At 41.5% G+C, this 23389-nt stretch overlaps 1 long non-coding RNA gene across 1 annotated transcript; it reads left to right on the top strand.

The window, feature by feature from the left end:
* The first annotated feature begins 1181 nt into the window (after positions 1–1181).
* On the top strand, positions 1182–6121 carry LOC122152876. Its single transcript, XR_006164842.1, has 2 exons — positions 1182–1413; positions 5520–6121. It is a non-coding gene; the product is annotated as an uncharacterized LOC122152876 (long non-coding RNA).
* The last annotated feature ends 17268 nt before the right edge of the window (positions 6122–23389 follow it).

The following is a 23389-nucleotide window of genomic DNA, read 5'->3' as shown; positions in this document are numbered from 1 at the left end:
TTTCTATTCTATGAGAATAAAAATGTTTGCAGCATACAAAAATAGTATTAGGTAAGAACTGCCTTATGGAGGCAGCACTAATGACAAAAAAATGTAATTGCTTTGTGATTTGCTTTTAAAGCAGCACTGCAAATTTCTTCTTTCAGTTTGTGACTTCGACATCTCATTTTTTGAGGACAATTAAGTGTTTCCTGTTACTTAAATTGCAGAAGTACATGCAGAAGAATGTTTTTCTTACCTTAGGTCCTATGTATCCATGTAATATCTCTGTCAAAGAATTTGCTATTTTGACTTCAGTTTGTTTTATCTTATTCTCTGAAATATAAAGTTCTCAGGCCAGTTAACTGACTTTTGAAACAAGGATCATTTTAATAGCACAGGTGTATCCTATTTGTTTCCAAAGAAATGCTTCTTAAGTACACATCCTAAATTATCATCACAGACTAAAAATAAGAATACATTGTATCTATATGTTTAAGTGTTAAAAAAGGCAACATTTTTTCCAGTGACAATTTTAGAAAAAGTACAGAATTGTACCACATATTTAGTGCTTGGAGCTTGAACTTCAGCTTGAAGCTGAAATTAGCTGGCAAATTCTTTATAATTTGTGAACTCACTTTACTTCAATATTTTGAATCAAGTAATTCCTTATTCTCAACTATGATGATACAGGGCCTAGATAGGAACAGGGGATGTAAGGGTTAATATGGGAATAGCAAGAAGGGGATGAGGAGGGAAATAGTCGAGATAAGAGTTTGCCTAGCTTGTACGAGGTGTTTGTGTTGCTCGACCACTATCTCCTGTTTAAGTAAAAAGCCTCCTCCACCCCTGAGTAAGCGAAGATTAACCCCACAACGGCACAAACCTGCTCTGCGGGTCCAGGGGGGTGACAGAGACTGCGCAGGAATTCGGGGTGAAAAGTTCAGCACTGAGGAAGAGGAGATACTTCCTCCCACGACCACCGCCCAGTCCTTCACGACCCCTGCCCAGGACCAAAGGAACTCACTGCGCAGACTCAACTGGGAGGAGATCATGGAAATGCTAATTTTAATACGAAGCGGGGATAGGTGATGCATATGTATAGGCGTATTGCGAAATATTATGAATATGTAATCATTTGCTCTATAAATCTAAGGCAATGGTGCCACATGGTAGCACACATTAGGAGGAGTGATCCCCTGTGTGCCCAGCGCTGAATAAACATACCTACTTTACAATCTATCAGATTGTGGAGTCTGTTTTCCGCACGTCAGTTTTGGCGAGCCAGGCAGGAGACTCTCTGCTCGACTACGGGATCGACTGCGGGGCGGACTCTCCCAGGCGCGCCCCGAGCACTTTCCTCGGAGGAGCCTCCGCTACCAGCCGCTCACCGTGGGGGGCAGACAAGGACTTCCTGAAGCCGCGGACCAAACGGTATGTTCAAGGATAGGAGCCTGTAAATCGTACGCGTGGTTGGGGCAGCTGGTAAATCGCGCAGAGACGTCTGGCGTGCAGCTAAGCCGGGTAGGTGCACCGAAAAGGCGCGAATTCGTGCGGGTTAGGGGAGTCTAGAGGGCAATATTTTGCCGCAGACCGATAGAGCGGTCGCTGGCTCCATTCGGGTTAGGGGAGTCTAGAGGGCAATTATATTTTGCCGCAGACCGATAGAGCGGTCGCTGGCTCCAAATTGAAAGGCCTTTGTTTTGTTGTGTTTTCTTCTGTTTTGTTGTGTTCTGTTTGTCGTGCGGGTGAGGGGAGTCTGGGGGCAATTACATCTTGCCACAGAGCGATAGAGTGGTCGCTGGCTCCAATCGGGGGGGGGACCTGTTGGCCGATAGGGCGGCCACAGGCAAGAGTGATTGAAAAGGCGTTTTGTTTTGTTTTGTTTTGTAGTGTTTTATTTTGTTGTGTTCTGTTTTAACTTCAGATGAAAGTGCTGTAAGTATGTGGACGTCCGTGAGAATGGGAGATTGTGAGTGATTGCTGTGTGGTGATCATAAGATTGTGAGTGATTGCTGTGTGGTGATCATAAGATTGTGAGTGACTGCTGTGTGGTGATCGTGTTAAGTGAGTGTTTTACAGAAACAAGATGGGTAATACTCAGAGAGGGGTGTTAAAAAAGAGCCCTCTCGGCTGTATACTCGCCCATTGGCGGGACATTGCAGGGAGCAGAGGCACGGAAAGCAAAAAGACTCTTGTAAAATATTGCAATCAGTGGTGGCCGCTGTATAAGCTGGAGGATGGTGCTAAATGGCCGCTTAATGGAACACTGGACTATAACACTTTGTTACAACTTATGTTGTTTTTTAAGGAGAGAAGGAAAATGGGATGAGGTATCATACGCAGATATGTTTTTCACTTTGCGAAACCACCCAGAGTGGCAAAGGGACTGTGGGTTAGTACCCCCACAGGACCCTATGGTGCTCGCACTTGAACGAGAAAGTAAGGAAAGTAGGGGTAAGCTAAAGAGGTGTTGCTCATCATGTAGTATTGGACAGAGATGTACAAAGGTGGATAAGGTGGAAAACTTCAGAAGCTGCGCCCTACGGAAAGTGGGAATCTGGAGGTATTGTTAGAGGAGGCGTGGAAAGTGTTTAGCAACAGGGAAGAAGAAGGTCGACAAGGACAGATGAAGTTGATGGCCACTCTGGTTCAGAGACCGGCCAGGCAACGACCGCGGCTGGGGCGGGATCAGAGTGCTTTGTGCAAGGGTTGGAGAATGGGAAGGCTTCAATGAATGTAAAAATAGCAAATGTAACAGAGGACTGACGGGGACCTGGGGGATCTACCCTGGTGGATCCACTGGTTAAACTTAAGCTGGGGAGAGAACAAGAAGAAGTAAAACTTTTGGTAGACACAGGAGCAACGTACTCTGTTTTGAATCAAGCTTTAATACCACTGGGGGACGACTATGTTATGGTAAAGGGAGTGACCGGCCAATCTGAAAAGGCATATTTTTGTAAACCTTTAAAGTTGATTTGGTTTACTGTCTTAGATTTGAAGGACGCCTTCTTTTGCCTTCCTCTCCATAAAGCCAGCCAAAAGTTGTTTGCATTTGAATGGGAAAATCCTAAAACTGGTCGAAAGACCCAGCTCACCTGGACAGTGTTGCCACAAGGGTTCAAGAATAGCCCTACTCTTTTTGGCAACCAGCTTGCAAAGGACTTGGAATCCTGGGAAGCCCCATCCGAAAAAGGAAAATTATTGCAGTACGTGGACGACATTTTGATCGCTACTGAGACAGAAGGGGACTGTGCAACATGGACGGTGAGCTTGTTAAATTTTCTAGGACTACGGGGGTATCGGGTCTCTAAGAAGAAATCCCAGGTGATACAACGCAAAGTAAACTACCTGGGCTATGAGATCACTGCGGGGCAAAGAACTTCGGGACAGTCCCGTAAGGAGGCCATATGTTAAACCCCGAAACCTCAGACAGTAAAAGAATTAAGAACCTTCTTGGGAATGACGGGGTGGTGCAGGCTATGGATCTATAATTATGGACTGCTTGTTAAGCCCCTGTATGCGCTAACGAACACCGAACAGACGCACCTCGAATGGGATGAGGAGGCTGAGCGAGCCTTCGATTCACTGAAGAAGGCTTTGATGTCGGCCCCGGCTCTAGGACTTCCAGATGTGAGTAAACCGTTTCTTCTCTTTTCTCATGAGAAGCAGGGCACTGCCCTGGGAATACTGGCACAAGACCTAGGTCCATACCGACGAGCTGTCGCCTACCTCTCTAAACAACTAGATGCGACTGCAAAAGGGTGGCCTGGGTGTCTGCGAGCGGTGGCTGCCCTGATACTGAACATACAGGAAGCTCGGAAGTTCACTCTGGGCCAGAAAATGACTGCCTATGTGTCCCATACAGTATCGGCAGTCCTGGAAGCAAAGGGAGGGCATTGGCTCTCCCCACAAAGATTTCTGAGATATCAAGCTGCACTAGTAGAACAAGATGATGTACAGATAATAGTCACTAATATTGTCAACCCAGCTTCTTTCCTCAGCGGTAACGTGGGGGAACCAGTGCACCATGACTGTCTGGAAACAATTGAGACGACATACTCAAGTCGCCCTGACCTGAAGGAAAGCCCCATGAAGGATGAGGAGAACTGGTTCACGGACGGAAGCAGTTACGTCCTGAACGGTAATCGACACGCAGGGTATGCCGTTACCACCAGTCAAAAGTAATAGAATCAGGACCTCTGCCTGCAAATACTTCTGCACAAAAGGCAGAAATAATCGCTTTAACTCGAGCCCTGGAACTGGCCAAGGGTAAGATCATAAACATATACACGGACTCCAAATACGCTTTCGGAGTTGTGCACGCACATGGAGCAATTTGGAAAGAAAGAGGACTATTGAACTCCCAAGGGAAAAACATCAAACATGCGGAGGAAATTTTTAAACTATTAGAAGCTGTTCAACTTCCTGAGAAGGTGGCGATTATGCATACTAAAGCACACCAAAAGGTGAACTCTGAATTGGAAAAAGGCAACGAGCTGGCGGATAGGGAGGCAAAACGGGCTGCCAAAATAGAGATAAAGATGGAAGGAGCACTTATTCCCGATAGGCAAATTTCCCTGGAAAGTAAACCAGAATATACCAGGGAGGATCAGAAACTTATTGCAGATCTGGAAGGGACATATAACAAGGAAGGGTGGGCTTATACCCCACAGGGGAAGTTAATTATCCCCTCTCGTTTACTATGGCATTTCACACGAGAGGAGCATAGAAAGAGACACTGGGGAGCAGAAGCTTTGTATAGTCATTTGATAAAAGAGATTGTAGCCAGAAATTTGTATACCACGGTAAGGCAGGTGACTCGACAATGCGACATCTGCCTCCGGACTAATCCCCAAAACGCCCCCAAACTAGAAATGGGTCAGATTGGGAAGGGCAACGGGCCTGGGCAACAATGGCAAGTAGATTTTACGGAATTACCAAGAAAAGGGGGGTATCGATATTTGTTGGTACTGACTGATACCTTTTCAGGCTGGCCAGAAGCATTCCCTACTAGAACAGCTAAGGCTCGGGAGGTAACTAAAGTACTGATACAAGAAATAATACCACGATTTGGGGTTCCGGCAATCATATCCTCAGATAGAGGACCACACTTTGTCTCAAAAGTAGTACAACAAATTAGCCACCATTTGGGTATAGATTGGCAGCTTCATACCCCGTACCACCCTCAGTCAAGCGGTCAAGTGGAAAAGATGAACCACTTAATCAAACAGCAAATTGTAAAATTGGGGCAAGAAGCAAACCTGACATGACCTCAGTCCTTGCCCTTGGCCCTTTTATGCATACGGACAAGGCCAAGGGCAAGGGAAGGGCTAAGCCCCTTTGAAATTTTATATGGACAACCATACGGGGTACAAAAAGGAATATCCACACAAATTGGAGATGAAATCATGAGCTCCTACATGGTGGCGTTAGGGAAGCAACTCAATAAGATCAGAAAACATGTAATTGGTACTCGAGGTAGAGGGCTGGATGGACCTGTACATGATATACAACCTGGGGACTATGTGTATGTTAAGTCTCTTACAGAGAAAACCTTGGAGCCACAGTGGGAAGGGCCATTCCAGGTGCTGCTCACGACGTTTACAGCCATCAAGATTAGGGAATACTCGGCCTGGATACATCACACCCGAGTAAAGAAAGCCCATAAATCCCCATGGAAAGTTACCCAAGTTCGGCCAGGAAGATTACGCTTCTCACGATAAGTCTGATAATCATTTTTCCTCTAATGCATAGTCGAAGGTTCAGTGAATGGCCATGGTCCCAGGCTTACATTGGGCATACTAATAAGACTAGAAATGTGAGCAACCACACGTTGGCTACTATAGTTATGCAGGGGAGAAATGTGCCCACAAAAGAAGAATGGGATGCCTATCCAGGAGAACCACAATTGCAGGGAACATTGGGACAAGAAATGAAAATTCAGATGCAGAGCATTTAATAGCTCTACTTACTGGGCAGGAAAACAAAGGCTGTTTGGGACAAAGCCACCAATTTTGAAAGGAGATTCCAATCTTGGTGGACTATGGTGAATTTTACTTATGACCCCACTACTAACATAGCTACTGCCTTTGTGCTCACTATACATAATGCCACAGTTTATGTAATCCACCCCATCATTGCATTAGGATTGAATCATGAGGACACAGTGCTCTATCCTTCAGAACATAGAGCATGGGCCCGGAAGGTGAATGAGAAATGGCAGACTGTAAATGTGGAATCTTGTATTACCCAAGAACAACAGGGGTTCATTTGTGAAAGTAATACAATTGATGCCCAAGATGTATGCCTTGACACTGAGCAAAGTATTTGCCACTTCGAAATTCACCCAGATAATAGTAAAAAACGGTGATTGTATATACTGGTCAAGGCTGTATATGTTTAAGAACTGCTTGTGTATTCGTAGAGATAGATCATGACAATGTAACTTTGCCCATTGGGAATCATTCTAATTTCTGTATTTGTAACTTTGTTAAGATCATTGGGTGTGACTTTGTATATTGGGCACCAGTGGTTTCCCACCAGTTGATAAAATTTAAAATCACAGGGTATCTCGAGTTATCACCTACACCTATTGGAATGAACCTTACATTAGTAAGGCAATTGATTAAACACCAAGATCTGTTGGGGATCTTGAGAGAAATTCAGAAAAACGGAGAGAAAACTTTAGTCACTGTTCACCATGATACAAAAGAAATAAACAGGGTTTTGCAAAGAGCAAAACAAGATGCAAGTCATAACTGGTGGGATACTTTTTTCGGCTGGTCGCCTTCTGCAACAGGGATTCTTAACACTATGATACACCCCATTGTGATCCTACTAGGTAGTTTAGGAATTTTATTAGTACTAACCATCATGTTATATTTATGGGTCTGGAGAATGTTTAAAAGGATAACTGCTATGCATGAGGCTTTATATTATTTGGGAAAATTGTTGAAGCAAAAGAATTTACTTAGTATGATAAGAAAAGGGGGGATTGATACAGGGCCTAGATAGGAACAGGGGATGTAAGGGTTAATATGGGAATAGCAAGAAGGGGATGATGAGAGAAATAGTCGAGATAAGGGTTTGCCTAGCTTGTACGAGGTGTTTGTGTTGCTCGACCACTATCTCCTGTTTAAGTAAAAAGCCTCCTCCACCCCTGAGTAAGTGAAGATTACCCCACAACCGGCACAAACCTGCTCTGCGGGTCCAGGGGGTGACAGAGACTGCGCAGGAATTCGGGGTGAAAAGTTCAGCACATATTTGGAGGAGTGATCCCCTATGTGCCCAGCGCTGAATAAACATACCTACTTTACAATCTATCAGATTGTGGAGTCTGTTTTCCGCACGTCACTAAGAAATTCATGTTTAGATATCATATGCATAAAGGTTTGTAAGCCTGAGTTGTAATGGTATTCTTCATCTTATACAATAGTGTGTGGGCGAACACAGCTTTCCACTTTCCAATTGTGATTCTTCCTAAGGTTGCACAAACTTACTCTGAAGCTCAAATGTGATAAATAATAGAAGAATTTTGCTTTCGCTAAAAGTAATTAAACAATTACTTTTATTGAGTTAGGCTAAAGCTATTATTAATACAACGATCCAAATTTTAAGAAAAGAATTTACTACTGGGAAAAGAAAAGGGGGGAATTGATCTGAGGAAACACCAACCCAACAGCCCTCCCCCTTCTTGGGATGCTCACCAAATGGTCCATATCAAAGGATGGTAACTCCTTTGCAATGGAATGAGAAAGAACAGGATGGGCCATCTCTGCTATCCCTTGTCCTTGAGATAAGAGGAACTGAAACCACTGAGCCATAAAGACAAAGGAGCTGCAAATTGGCCCGGACTTGAAGGACAAGGTGTACGTGACTACTGGACTGAGTTTGTACAGAAGTAAGGGTCAGCGAGCGAACACAGTGAAGAAGACTACGAGCCTTCATCTGAAGCCCCCTGCCCACGACCACCAGGGAGCACTGCGCAAGCGTGACGGGAGGAATTTCGGGTGGGGGGATACGTTAATGATTTCTCGGAACTAATTGTAATATTCCCTCCCTATCCTTGGAGTAGTGATGCATATGTATTAGAGTAGATGAATATGTAACCTTTTATACAATAAAAGGGAGCCCCTTCTGGCTCCAGGGCACGCCATTGCACCCAGCGCTGTATTCTTTGCTCCACTGACTTTGTCCCCAATAATTTTTTTTTTTTATATATATGCGTGGGCTTGTTTCTCACATCAAATATGTTGTTTCATGTTGTGAGACATATTTCCTAGACACAGAGACAGTTTAGGATGGCTTTATTTACTTGACTGAACACGTACAGATCATCAGTAACTTTTTCACAGTGGATATCATGATACACACAGACACTTTCCCCTACCACAGCTGAGCTGTGTCTTGAGTGTCTGAGGTGTGATGCAAATAGCATTTTTATTTTCCGGCATGTTAAAAAAAAAAAAAAACAGAAACAAAAACAAAAGCCAAAAATAAGAACAGAAATAGATGTGAAAATTCCTCTCTGCTTTCATCATTTTGGAATGGGAGGAGGGGGCTGGTGTATCCAGAGAGAATTCATTGAATTTGGTTCAATGATACAAACTTGCTTTTATGGAGGACAACACAAATCTGCTGTGTCAGACTGTTTAACATGGATGGCATGCATGTTTGAGCTATTCAGAATGTCTTTCATATGTCTGCAGAGCTCCAATTTGTATTCAGATTAATTTCCTATCCTTTTTTTTTTTTTTTTTTTTTTTTTGGTGTGTGTGTGGTTTGACCTGTTGGCTCATCTTCCTCACAGCACATGAATGGTTAGCCACAAATCACTAACCACTTGCACTGGAGTTGCAGAGAGACTGGGAAAAGAAGCTATAGTCTAGTTAACTTCCTTTAGCTGTGTGCATATGTATTGAGGGGAGTTCAAAGAGATGCAGGTTATTATAATCATTATCATTAAATACTGTTGGAATTAGTGTTTTAAGTATCCTACAAAGTACAAAAAATATGGCAATATTCCGTCAGAAAAGAGATAAAACTTTTTTCCTGTGATGGTAGTCAAACACTGGAGACAGTTGCCCAGAAAGGCTGAGGTGTTTCCATCCATGGAGATATTCACATTCTGACTAAGTGTTGTGGTTTGAGCCTGGTTGGCAGCCAAACACCATGCAGCCACTCTCTCTCCCTCCTCTTCTGGCAATAAGAAGGGTCAGAGAGCCAGGCTTGGGGTTTGAGATAGGACTGGGATGGGGAAAAAAATCACCCTTTATGGTCATGAGCAAAAGGCAGACTCGTTAGGGGAAAAAAAAAAAAGAACATACATTTATTAGAGACACTAACAACACTTAACAGAGTAGGACAGTGAGAAGCATTGCCACATCTTGAGAACACCTTCCCCCCACCTCTCCCTTCTTCCCGGGCTCAGCTCTGCTCCCGATATCTCTACCTCCTCCCCCCAGCATCACAGGGGCAAGGAATGGGGGGGTGCAGTCAATGCTGCCACTTCTTCTGCCTTCAGTGGGGGGAGCTTCTGGAACTTGTTCCCCCTGCTCCATCGTGGTCCCCCTCTCACAGGAGACAGTCCTCCACAAACTTTCTCCGACATGAGTTCCTCTCATGGGCCACTGCGTTCCTCACACTGCTCCATTGTAGGTCACCAATTTTCTCCAACTGGAGTCCCTCTCACGGGCTGCAGCCCCTCCCAAGCTGCTCCGGCGTGGGACACCCCCACATGCTGCAATCCTCCCAGCACTGAATTACAGCAGCGGGGCTACCTTTTCCCATGAGACCCCGTCCTTCTTCGGGCACAGCACCTTGATCAACCAGCCAGAAAACACAGGCCGTAAATCAGTGTCTGCTCCACCGTAGATCTCCATGGGTGGCAGGGCGGGCCGCCCTGCTGTCTCACCACAGGATACAGGGGGGTCTCTGCTCCGGCACACCTCCCTCCTCCTTTCTTCCTCCGTTCCTCCACTGACCTTGGTGTTCATGCAGCTGCAGCAACTCCTCCTCACAAGTCCCACTGCTTGTCACCATGTCACTACTTAAATACGTTATCGCAGAGGAGCGAGCTGATTTGCTCAGTTTCCAAACAGAGGTGGAGCTGACTTGGAGCTGGGGGAGCTTGGAGAAGCTTCTCACAGAGGGACGCCCCTATAGCCCCCCCTCCCCTGCCACCAAAACAACCCCACCACTCACTCAACCCAGGACACTAGGCATGGTCCGGAGCAACGTGGTATACCTCACCCTTCTTTGAGTAGCAGCACTGATCTAGGTGATCACTAGAGGTCCCTTCCAACCTCAGAGATTCTAAGATTCAATGTTGTATTTATTTTTTGGGGGGAAGATAGACTAACACAATATCATGCATATTTTGGTTATTTTTTGCCCTGGATGGCTACTCCTAAACCTGAGAAAGAAGAGAATTCTGCTGCAGCACATAAGAGGAGAGTGAGCAAGAAATTGGGTGCTTGGGTGGTCTGAAAAGACGGTCGTGACCCTGAAAGAAAATAGGCATTGGTAGCACTGAGGATCTTTCATGACACTAGAACCAGAGCCTAAGAATATAACCCGCAGAGGGTATGTGCATTTGGTGAGAAAGAGGGGTGAGAATATGGATGGGACAGAAGGACGTGTAATGGAAACAGAGGAAACTGCTGAGTGTATTTGAATGTGTGATAATAAATGTGTTAATATTTTTCCATACCAATATAAATGCATTAATTATTCTGTGACAACTTATACTGACTTTTATTCATGACAACTTACTTGGATATATCCTTACCTCCAGAGGTCTAGTGGAATCACTGAAGGGAAAAGCCTAGCATCTTCTAGATCAAGTTAGGAAGAGTAAAAATGGAAGGAGCAGCAGATGCATTATATGACAAAGACAAATGAGCCAGTATTAACAATTAAAAGATGGTATTAACAATTGACAAATGAGACAATAAGAAAAAGTGGTAGAAAGTAATAGTGTAGATTTGCAAAGGGTCCAGCAAAAACAGTGGAGAGGCTTCTGCTTGGCATAGTGAAGCAGAGGAAACCTGCTGCATGACTGTAAGAGTGAAGTAAAATGGACAGAGCAATGTAGAAGCTTCTGTGATGGTGTGTTCAGAAGTGAGTGCTAGGGAGACAAAAAAACATGAAGAAATTATGGCTATAAGATTCTGGGACAATTAAGCTGCAGGAAGGATATTTGGCTGTCTGGAAAGAAATCAAAAGACATTTTAAGCAATATTAAGCAGTAAGATTTGAACAGACATGGTAATAAAGACATGAAAGCTTAAGTTCTCTTATTTTAGTTCCTCATACAGCTCTAACCTTGCATTAGTTTTGGAGAGAAGCAATTTAACAGTTATGTAGTATTACAGTTACAACTTGTTCAGGTTACAAAAAGAGGCAAGGTTTAGATATGTATATCTAAACCAACCCTTATTATTGTGTCTCATAAATCATTCGAAAAATCAAGCCCAGAGGTATAGTCTTTTACCTAAAATGAAAAAAACCACCAAACATTATCTGTTCTTTAACAGTGCTGGCAATAAACCTCTATCAAGGAAAGTCAGTGACTTCCCATATGCCTACCACCAATTTTTAAATCCCACAGTTCATTTTAGACACAAACATTTTGTATGCAATAAAAACATGAGTCTATTTATCTTGTCAGACAGAAGTGCATGACATTTTCACAAGAATGGTATTTCTGGGATCCAAGCAAATGCCTGTAGAGTACTGACATGTCTATCTTTCCTTCCTCAGAAATGCAGATTTTTGTACATATGTCTAATAAAAGGCTGAGAGCTGAATTTAATCCTGTATTTCTTCTTCATAAACAACTGTAGTGACAAGTCATGCATCAACTTGACTGAAATTAATAATTTTATGTCACCTCTTTGGAAGTGATAGATTTTATCCATGATGTTCAGTCTCAGAATAATAATTAATAAAAAAAAAAAGGAAAGCAAAGAATCTAAACAAAAATGTGCAAAACATCACCTTGCATGAACAATGCAAACAAAATTCTTATACTCAAAGACTGATGTAAAAACATGAAGGCAGATATATCTTAAATAGCAATAAGAAGGAAATGCAAACCCCTAAACTGTAAATTAAATTACTCATGCTCTGCCTCCTCATCTACCCCAAATCAAAGTGAGGAAATGCATTTTTTCTCATCAGTGTGTGAAGCATCAATTAAAATCTGGCTCAACATTGGAGAAAATAAAGTTCTGAGTGAGTTTCAATGGACCCGGTTAAGGTTGCTGGCCAAACACCCTGTGGCTTGTGCACTCCACTAGAAATGACAAACACAGCCAAACCCTCAAATTTGCACAGCTCTTTCTGCAGTCCCAGAAGCCTGTAAGGTGCATTCACAGTATCACAGAATTGCCCAATTTACAAGGTTTTCTGTCAGACTAAACAACCATATTGCTCTATTGCTGAAAAATGCGTTCTCATGCTGCTTGTGTAATATAAAATAATCACCATAAAAAGCTGGAAAATGCTAATGCTGTTTATGGTCGGAGGAGTAAACACAACCAACACTTGTAACTGCCATGGCAACAGGAAGCAACCTAGGCTTAGTGGTTCTTACCCTGCTATACATAATAACAAGTAATTCATCCATTAAGAAACCAGGAGACTTGAGAATAAAAAAATAAGTTCTCTTCAGGGGTTATCCTTAAGATTAGTTCCAAAGTTCCCATGCTTCAACCCATTCACACACAAAACACGTCATATAACATGTCAGATTTTGCCCGCTGGCCCTTCTCTATTTCATCTTCACAGTTGCTTCAGGGATGAGTATCCCGCTGCCTGTCTTGTGACTGCCTGCTCAGCACCACCCGTCTGCAGTGACCTTTCTCTTCCTTTCTCAGGTCAGATCCATGGGAGCCACTGGAGCACTGTCTGGAGCTGGATCTTACCCATAACAGAGTTGTTCCATTTATATTAATTGACATAAAACCAGAGAATTATATAGAGAAAGAGAATGAATAAATCCACAGTCTAGCAGGTGGGCGAGTACCTCAGCCCTGGACACCTCAGGTTCACATGCTGCTTGTGCTGGAGCACTCCATATCCCATGGAAATGTCTTGTCCCTGGTTCACATATTCTTCGATCTCAGTGTTTTTTTCAGGGGACTTGATGAAGGAACAGGAAACTTCAAAATATATTGAGTTTATCCTGATAACGATGGCAATGCTTTAGAAATTATTAAGATATTTCTGCCACTAACCTCTATACACAATGTCTGGGAACACTTTTCAAAAGTGTATTTATTAAAGTTCCTGTTTTTATATGAACACTGAAAAAGATACTGTTGAAAGGACCTGTGTTGTGGCTGCAATCTGCTCACTGCTTCAAGCAGTGTTTCTCTGTGGAGCTAAGAAGTCTGAAGTGGGACCTGAAATGTCGTATACTGAGAACTGGTATTTGGCACAAAATTAGCTTTTTATTCCAAAAGCTCACAGCAAGGAACCTCACCAACTGAGCCAAGCTATCTTCAGTGACTGAAATAAGGAGACATATAAAAGAGGTACTCCTAAATACCATTCCAGCTAGGTCTTTATGCTCCTTGGGAAATATGCTCTAGAATTACAGCAGCAGCTACAACAATAAAGAAGGTCAAACCTATTCCTATACCTACCTTCATTCTATTAAAACACCAAGAAACACACTATCTCCGTAGAGCTGTCTAAAATCTGACAGCTAACATGCCTGAAATCATTCTTTTTTTATGGAAAAAATTGCTATAATATGCTATACTTTCAGAATCAAAAATGGAATTTAAGTTTTCATATTTGTAAAGCAATGATATTTGAAGGCAATCGGTAGATTTTTTGCCACGTAGTATAACATGCATTGCAAGTATCTGATATGTATTTTAGTATGGGATATTCTAATAAGTATCAATATAGTATTCATACTATAACCCTTATGGTTTTGGAAGTGATAAGAATATAGGGAGGTCTACTAGGGCACAAGCTGAATAGATGACAGTTCTCATCACCAGTTTGCATTACAAAAACAGCACTGAAAAAAATTGCTCTATTTGTAAAGAAAAGAAAAAAAGCCTAGCCTTTTGCATCTGACATTGCTTTAGTTAAATTGTAAATAGCATTCACTTTGAACTTTCACTAAGATCATAGCTGTAGATTCCTGAAAGACAATCTTCAACATCATGAATCGAACATCCTGCAAATAAATATAACTTTCCTTCTACTACACTGAAATGTAAAGTAAGGATTGAATGACTGGTTCATAACGCAGTTCCTGAGTAAGTAAAATTTTGATAAAATCCAGCACATTTTCAGATTTATTCTGTACAGCAAATCATATATGTAAGACATTTATTGGATTCAGGCATAATAAACTTCATCTGCAATCACATAAAAATTCTTACCCTAACATTGCTTGCATGTAAAACTTCTGTTTTACTCTTCAGCATATTAAAAAGAACTCAGATAATTTTGCAAACTTCAGAAGTATTACATAAAAATATTTCCTTTGATTTTTTAGAATTAAAATGCCTACTTTCAACTCATTACCGAATAACTGAAAAAAAGGTGATGCTTTGTCCTTATGACATATCTTTAAGCAGTGTGAATCCCCAGTGCTGGTTGTTCATGACAGTGTGCATAAGGAAACACCTGAAGCACATTTTCTTTCCAAGTTTGTTAAAAAGCATTCAAAAAGTGAAAACTGTTCAAGGATAACACTTGATCAAGTGATCAAGGAAAGTAGAAGGTAGTGTCTCTTAACTCAAAAATAAAAATCTGTCATTGTATTTAAAGAAAATTAGTACAGATTAAAAACCCAGAAAAAAAGTACATCGAAGCAAACTTTTTAACCTGTAATTCATCACTGCTGTTTAAATGGAACCATGTTATTCTCTCTTCAATTTGGCTAATATGTAGATTTGGATGCTAGCTGTATTTCTCCAGGGTTTTCCTGTTTTGTTTTGATTTTTATATTGATTTCAACAAGTTTCATCTTTCAATGGATACCAAGCTGAATGTTTTACATTGTCTTCCTGACACCAAGATTTAACATTTGGTGCTTTGGAGCAACAGATATGTTTAAGTACATTTATGGAGAATTTTGCTAAGCTTTTCTTGCTAAGTGAGGCTGTATTACTCTTTTATGTTATTGCTTACAGATATCTAACTGTTGCATACTTTTTACTGAGTAAACATTGTGGATTTTCATATAGGTATATAGTTTAAAGAATGCATATGCCATTTTAGTATAATGATCCCTTATACTGCTTTTGAAAATGCCAGCTAGAATACCTGATATGATTTCTGTCTAAAGCATCTATCTCTAACATAATGACACACTAATAGAAATATATATGTGGAGGGCAAAAAACCAGGCAGTTACTTTGACAACAGAAAGTCTGAGAGTCATCTCACATGTCTTTTCTATATCCAATACTGAAGTCTAAAGTCTATTCAGAAAGTGGAAATCTTAAAGACTACTGCTACAGGCCAAATGGGACACTGGTATAGTGATTACATGGTTTATAAATATGTGCTTCAGAAACAGATGATTTCAAAATACAGTGATGTCAGCTGTCTTCCTGATAGTCCTTCCATATGTCTCTCATGGTCAAGGACTCCTGCCATGCAACTGTTTGGCTCTCATTATTTTCATTTTTTTTCTGGCTACACATCATGAAATCAATTCCAAGCAACAAAATAAAATATTTTTGAAGGCAGAAAACAGTCATGAGTTTTATGTACTTACTACAATTCTTCTATTTATGAGAATACATATTGCAATGACAAATAAATGCAGAGTCCAGAGGGGAGTGCTGAGAATCAAGGCTCCAAGATTCTGGGCCTTATCTAACACTAAACTTGCAAAAACACTAAACCAGTTGTTTTTCACTCTCTTCGTCTTTTAAAAGGAAGTAATACTAAGTGACTTCATAGGAATGCTGCAACATTTGGATACCTGATACTCTAAAGAGTTGTAGGATTCTTAGAACTTGCAAAATGTTCTTATATCTTTTAAGATTAAAAATTCCATTTTTCTTTAAGAACGTATGTCTCTGTAGTAGACTAATTAGGTCCATATGGGAAAAGCCTGTGCAAGAGGCAGTGAAGATAATGGCATAAATCAAGGGTAATGTTAAGGAACCTTACAAATGATTCAAAAATTGTTAACACATGTGATCTTTTGCTGTCGGATGTTTTCTGTGGTGTGTTTCCACTTAGCACTCATATTGTTTACTGTACTTAGGCATATGCAGTTCTGTTGACATGCATTTCCTGAGAAGCCTGACGTTGAAAGCAGAGCTTTGTCTAGCTTAGAGATTGTTGCATCAGCAAATGCTCTGCTCACCTCGGTGCAGTGTATTGCACTAGAAAATTGCTCAGGAATACATCAACGTAATTATTCAAGAACAACTGTCTCTAACTTATTTGCAGCTGGAAACATCACATCACATAATCTAATTTTGATTCCCTTATACCAGTGTTCTTCAACATTTTTAACTGATAGATCACCTAACCTTTTGAAAATATACATATACAACTGCATACTTTTACTGTCAAGCAGCAGGCAAGAGAGCTGAGCACTGCTGTATGTCTTGTATGTAAATAAAAATTTATTACCATATAACGTTGTTTTTCTCAAAATTAGAAACAATTAAGTGCAGAATACTGAAAAAAGAATGTGACACTTGGGCTGGGATGCCCGAAGATACCCACAGTGATCATGAATTAACTCCCAACTTTCCTTCAGGGCACTTGCTATTTCTCTGATTGCAATATTTTTATCAATTATCTTCTCCTGCTTTATGACTAACTTGTGATGCATGGACTTGTGATGGGCTAAATAACACTGCAGATGTACTAATGAGCTCCCACCAAGAGAAAGAAAATACAGTTACCATCTAGAATTAGGTGGGAGTGGGGAGAGGGATTTAAGCCTGCTGGAACGAGGAGGGCAAGAAAGACAATTACAAATGACACACAGATGCTTAGAGGCCCATGCTGGCATTCCCATACAGTCAATGAGATGTTCAGATAACCACACTTAAAGTTATGCCTCTATAGTTTTCAGGACATGTTGGCTTACACTTCCAGCAAGTGGAAAAATCAGAATCTCCAGAGGAAGTCCTGAGGGTGTAGCCCTTAAACCATATTGGTTTGTACAAAATACTGAGTTCAGTTCTCTGGATCCTCAGGGGCCTTCAAGGCAAGCCAGGTCTACTGTGATATAAAATATACATGTACCATGCTAGCAGAGAGAACACAAGATTGAAATCTCTACAGGAAAAGGGAATCCTTTGCAAACATGTTTTGTGCACCAAATGGGGCATAAGACTCCCTGCTTGTATTCATAAAAGCTGCTACTTCACTTGGAAAAGGAAATAAACAACAAGCCTTTTTAATTGTTCCCTCTTTGCTCAAGAAGGAAAGCAACCATAAGTGCTGCCGCTTTGGCAACAGAGTACTTTATTTGTTTGAAAAGGATTTGTCTTGTCCCACTCGGTGGGTTATGAGGGAGGGTGGGGGGGTGAATCTTTTGCACTCCCCAAGGGCCTTCGAACTGGGGAACAATCCAGTACCAGGGGACAATCTGGTCTCTTCTTGGCAGAGTTGCAAGGTGGGGTCGAGTCATGACGACAATGACTCAGAGGAACAATTTAGCTGTTACCTTTATTATCTGACAGTTTTAGTGAGTGAAAGGAGACCATTTGGCAATGATCAATCTTTGGCAAAGACACTATTGTCCTAACAACCCACTGCAATTTGTACAAAACTTACATACCTGAATATATGCAAGAAGAAGGAGAGACAGAGAGAAAGAGAAAGCGGAAAAAGAAAAGATAAGAAGGGGGAATAGGAAGAGGGGAATCACCACCCTTTGGATCCCACATTGTCGTAGAGTAGCAAGCTTGATCTCTACGTGGTGGGTCGGCAAAAACACAGGCAGGGGTGTCGTCTTCATATAGTCTTTTTTAACACCTGCGTAATAGGGTGTTCCAGAAGGTTCTCATTTTCTTTGGCTTGCCCTAGTGCAGCTGGGCAAGTTCTGTCTCTGGGCTGCAACAGGGGGGAGAGAGAAACAGCCCACCGCCCCACCTCCACAGAGCTCACCCTGCTTCTCCCCCCGCCACAGGGCTCCCACTCGAGTTGTTTGAAACATCCTCTTTACGAATAGTTTTTGACAGGGTTACACATACAATTGTCTGGTTTTGTTTGCTCCCTTCCATTTCTTGCCATGAGAGGCTGTGAAGAGGAATACTTCTAACTGGACCCTCGAAACAGCAGTTTTAGTCCTGGGAAAAAGCATTACCATTATTCATCTGCTTCTTGAAAAGGAAGCAACACAGCAGAGCTGATGATGTTGCAGTATTTATTATATGACTATATGTGAACTACAAGTAGGAAAGGGGAACATGCTGTGCAAAATGTCTGCTTTTCCTTTCTCTCCTGTCATATCTGTGGAAAATTGTTGAGAACTCCAACCCTGTGTGGAAGGAAAAAAGACTTCTAAACTGACTCTAAAATACAAATATTCTTTAGCAGTTCTAGGACTGCTTTGCTCTTTTAATCTTCTGAAACTCTGAAGGTGAAGTCCAAGGCTGCATATTCAAAATAAACAAAACAATGTAAACAAACCAAGAAGGAGAACCAAATAATCACCCAAGGGGAAATTCTGAAATATGATGCAGGTGTAAACACAGCTGCAAGGGAAATAACTGATTCTGATAAAGCTTAACATGCTCTGTACTGGAGGCACGTGTTCTTAACTTCTAAGTTACTAGAAGGAAGTTATAATAGGCTGTGTTGGGTTTCTGTGGCATGTTTTTTGGTAGCAGGGGAGGGGTCTACAGCTGTGGCCCCCTGTGAGAAGCTTCTTGAAATCTCCCCTGACTCCAAGTCAGACCCACCTCTGGCCAAGGACAAGCCAATTAGCAATGGTGGCTGTGCCTCTGCAATAACATATTTAAGAACGGGAACCTGAGAGAGGGTTGGGACTTGTGAGAAGTTGTGAGAAGGACAAACACTGAGGTCAGTGAAAGGAAGTAGGGGTGGTGCGCTGGAGCAGAGACCCCGTGTGTCCCATGGTGAGACATCAGGGCTGCCAACCCTGCCATCCATGGAGGTCCACGGTAGATCAGAGGCCAACCTGAAGCCTGTGGAGGAGCTGTCACCAGGACAGGCGTCTGAACTTAAAGTAAGCCAGGACTCTGAGGGGAGAAACAGCTCCCACTGCTGTGGTTTGGTGCTGGGAGGACTGCAACACATGGGGGTGACCCACACCACATCAGCTCAGGAACAGCTGCATCCTGTGGGGAGGACTCATGCCAGAGAAGGTTCATGGAGGACTGTCTGCAGTGAGAGGGGAGCCACATGGAGCAGGGGAGGAATGTGGAGCATTCATCCCCCCTCCCAAGAAGGAAGGAGCAACGAGCTGACTGCAACCCCCATCCTCTGCCCGCTGTGCTACTGGTGGAGGAGGTAGAGAGATGGGGAGTAGAGCTGAGCCCAGGAAGAAGGGAGGGGTGGGGGAAGGTGTTTTAGGATGTGGTAATGCTTCTGACTGTCCCACCTTGTCTGTTAAGTGTTGTTTTTGTTAGCGTTAGAATTAAAGTGATGTTTTCTTCTCTTCCCCTAACAAGTCTGTCTTTTGTCCAGGCCTGTAATGGTTGAGTACCCCTGAGCCATTGCGCTTCATTTTCTCCTTCCCATTCCTGGCAGGGGCAGAGGGTGAGTGAATGGCTGTGTGGTGCACGACATAGGCTATACCACCAGAACTCACAATTTCTCTCTACCTGTAACTTATATGGATATATTTATGAAGTATGTTGTGAGTTTACACATTCATTTTAATTAATTAGGTTTGCTCTTTAAATGCTACTTTGTTAAGCACTACCTACTAGTGATAGTTTTTGTCTGGCAAATTTTTTGAGAGGCCTTTTTTTCAAACTGAAAGGAGGTATCCAAAATAATGAGCAATTTATAGAATGGTATTAACATTCTAGTAAGAAAGCTGAAGATACACTATTGCAAGGTATTTATATGATTATGCACCAGAAATTGAAAACTGGAGCTAGTTATTTTCTGAACGGGCTACCCCCATGGGAAATCTGAGTCAAAGGGTGAGCAGTGGTAGCAGCTATGACCATCTCTGTTGCAGGAAACTAACAAACACTACTCTACAATGCCTGGCAATATATGAATCCGCCATTCAAAAGTGAAGTGTTGTGAATGCTCCAACCTCTAGGTCCTTTCACACAGATTAAATTACTGTTATAGCTCATATTCTATTATTTTAGTGAAAGTAGAAAAAAGTGAAAACCAAATTCTTAGGGATATAGACAAGTTAATACAATAAGGATGGCTTTTCTACTACCCTGGTGGTAAGCCTGAGGCCAAGCTACGGCTCAATAAACTTTTGCTCCACACCAGAGAAGCAGAGAAACAGTGGCTCCAGCAACATATATATTTAACTGGATAAGCTGAAATTCCAATAGAGAAAGCAGCTATATACATTGGGATTTTTGATATTCACATTTTCCGTTTCTTGAGAAAATCCAGGTTTAATTACGTATGTTCTGCCGCCTTGGACTTTTTCTTTGCTTCAGACTGACTCTTTTATATTCTTCAGTTCATCTATCAAATTATACAAGCTGCTGCAAACTGCTGAATTGCAGCTATTTGTGGTTGAATGATTGTTGTACTGTAAAGTGTAAGTAGTGGCCACAACAGTTAAGGCTGAGTTTTGATTTCAACCCTTTGCATGCAGCCAGTAAATGAATCTGGGGCTCAGCTTAAATGAAGTAGTCTCTGTGTTGATAAAGGCCAAACACCATCTTCCTTTTCTCTGTTTAAATCTGAACTTTTGCATTTCAGTTTCTAGTGCTGGCACCGGTAACCAGTTCTGTCCAACAAGGATTCTTCATCATTTTAACCTGTTTTTTTTTTTTTTTTTTTCTACTGCTAAATTCCATAGAGAACACAGGAGAAATGCATGTATAGTAGAGAAAATTTTCAAACACAGAACAACAATAATTAAGTGTCCCTTATTTGTCAGAACCTGGATCTCACTTGATGAAGCCATACTTTGATAACGTGGTAATTTCAAAACAGTGTTTATTTTCCTTTGATTATCATCTGGTCCCAATATGTAAACACATGCAAAGGCCTAGCACAGTGACAGACATGTGAGTGCCTTGGAAATATGGCATCAATATCAACTTTGCTGCATGCCTGAAGCATTGTTGAACATGTTATTTTCTTACAGAGTAACTGAAGACACAAGAACCTAGTGAAACTTTCTTCTGACTCATTTCCCATCAGAAATCAGCTAAATGAGTTTCTGGACCTCTAAATGGTGGTCCAGTTTTTTTAAGCACTGCTGTGATCCAGCAAGATTTCCCATGTTGCCTATGTATGCATTCTCCTTGATGCTAACTGCCCTCTTCAGATTGAAAGCATATACCATTTTGACTTACGAATAGGTGTCCTGGTTCTCTAAATCCTCCTAATGGATCACTCCAAGACCATAATAATGGGCTTACTTTCAATATTATCCCACAGACTTGGCAGACTGTATATTATGGTCTGAATAATACATTCCTTAATAATGGGAATATTCAGCTAAATCCTGTGTCTTATGCTTAATGAAATACGTGACTATGTAGAAAGTAATGACTATTTTAATTAAATCAATAAAAAGGATGGTTAGGATTCTAGGCCTTTAAAGACAGGCTGTGGATTTTTAACTGTATATGCCTAAAATTAGGTTTTATCTACCACCAATACCCTTGTCTCAGTGGGTCCTGAGCATGGGTGGTACTCACTGGAGTTTAATATGATGGAAGGCACTGACTTGCCTTTTCTGCTGGTGATATCAAAGGAAGCCGCAGTTGCCCAACACAGTTGATAATCTGGCCATTCACTTTAAGGTGACCACTTTTAGATAATCATACTAGAATTTTGGCTTGCATGTTTGCTAATGCATGTCTTATTACACAGTGCATAAGCAGCCCTTATTACACAAGCCCTCTGTCTTGCCAAACATATCAGTATCATAATTTCTGATATTCTTAAATCCCTGTAATTTTCAAGTAGGAATGTAGATATATACTGTATGATTTTTGTAAATCAGTTAAGCAGTAGAATTTCCTGCTACAGGGTTCCCTTAGATGAAAATTACCCCAAAGCTGTTAGAAGTAATTTCAAAGAGACATAACAAGGAATTGTCAGTTTTAAGGGAGAGTGCTAAAGGCCTTGAAACTCCTACAGTGACTGAGGAAAACAATTGTCTTAATTTGTTCTTTTGACACATCACTGAATATACATATTTTACATGCCTTCTGAAGTAACTGGTGTAAGAGATGGTCAGGTGCTGGACCTCATTATCCTTAAAAAATAAGTAAATAAATTTAAATAATAACTAAATTAAAAATGTAAAGGATAAAATAACTGGGTACAGTTTTAACAGGTCTCATTTGTCTCTTATTGACTTCCCATGATACCAGTATTCCCAACTGGAGTGTAATTTGTGACTAAATTAAAAAGGAGGCATTTTTCATTACCATATTTATATTTTGAGGTAAAAAAAGGCTAGGCTGGGCAGGAAACAGAATTTTCTATTTAAAAGAGACATATCAACAAATAGAGCACCCCAGTCTGACAGATACATGTTGAATGTCATATGCATTACTGTAATGCATATGTATGTAAAGATATATGTCATTCCACTGTCTGTGGTTTTTGTGAAGTCTATTCACAATTGCTTTATTTCCTCTAGAATATGAGTTTGTGGAGATATGTCTGCATGGAAAAGGTAAGACAATAAAACATGAAATGGTCACTTTTCCACAGTACAGTGTATTTTCACTCAGATATACAAAGCATTCCTGAATTCTGTGGCTCTCTCTGATCCCAGCTATAAGGTTCTCTACTCTTCTTGCACTGGTGGAGTTTGCAGTCCTGAGGGATATGGGTCAGGCAAAGAGTAAAGTTAGGATCCAGAATTTTAGGAAATCATACTTCCAGCTCTTCAAGGATTTAGTCAATAGGTCTCCCTGGGAAACTGACCTCAGGGACAAGAGAGCAGAACAGAACTGGCAGGTCTTTAAGGATGCTTTCTATAGTGCGCAAGAGCTCTCGATCTGCAGGTGTAAGGAACCAGGAAAGGCAGGCAAGAGACCAGCATGGCTGACTCGAGACCTGCTGGTCAAACTAAAGGGTAAGAAGGAAAACCACAGGCAGTGGAAGAAGGGACAGCTATCCTGGGAAGAGTATAGGGAAGATGCCTGCTTGTGCAGGGATGGAGTCAGGAAGGCCAAGGCACAGATGGAGTTGAACTTGGCAAGGGATGCAAACAATAAGAAGAAAGGCTTCTACAGGTATGTCAGCCAGAAAAGAAAGG

The sequence above is a fragment of the Tyto alba genome, unplaced genomic scaffold, assembly GCF_018691265.1.
Source record: "Tyto alba isolate M040663 unplaced genomic scaffold, T.alba_DEE_v4.0 Super-Scaffold_13, whole genome shotgun sequence".
NCBI lineage: Eukaryota > Metazoa > Chordata > Aves > Strigiformes > Tytonidae > Tyto > Tyto alba.
This window is presented reverse-complemented; position numbering and strand designations above follow the sequence as displayed.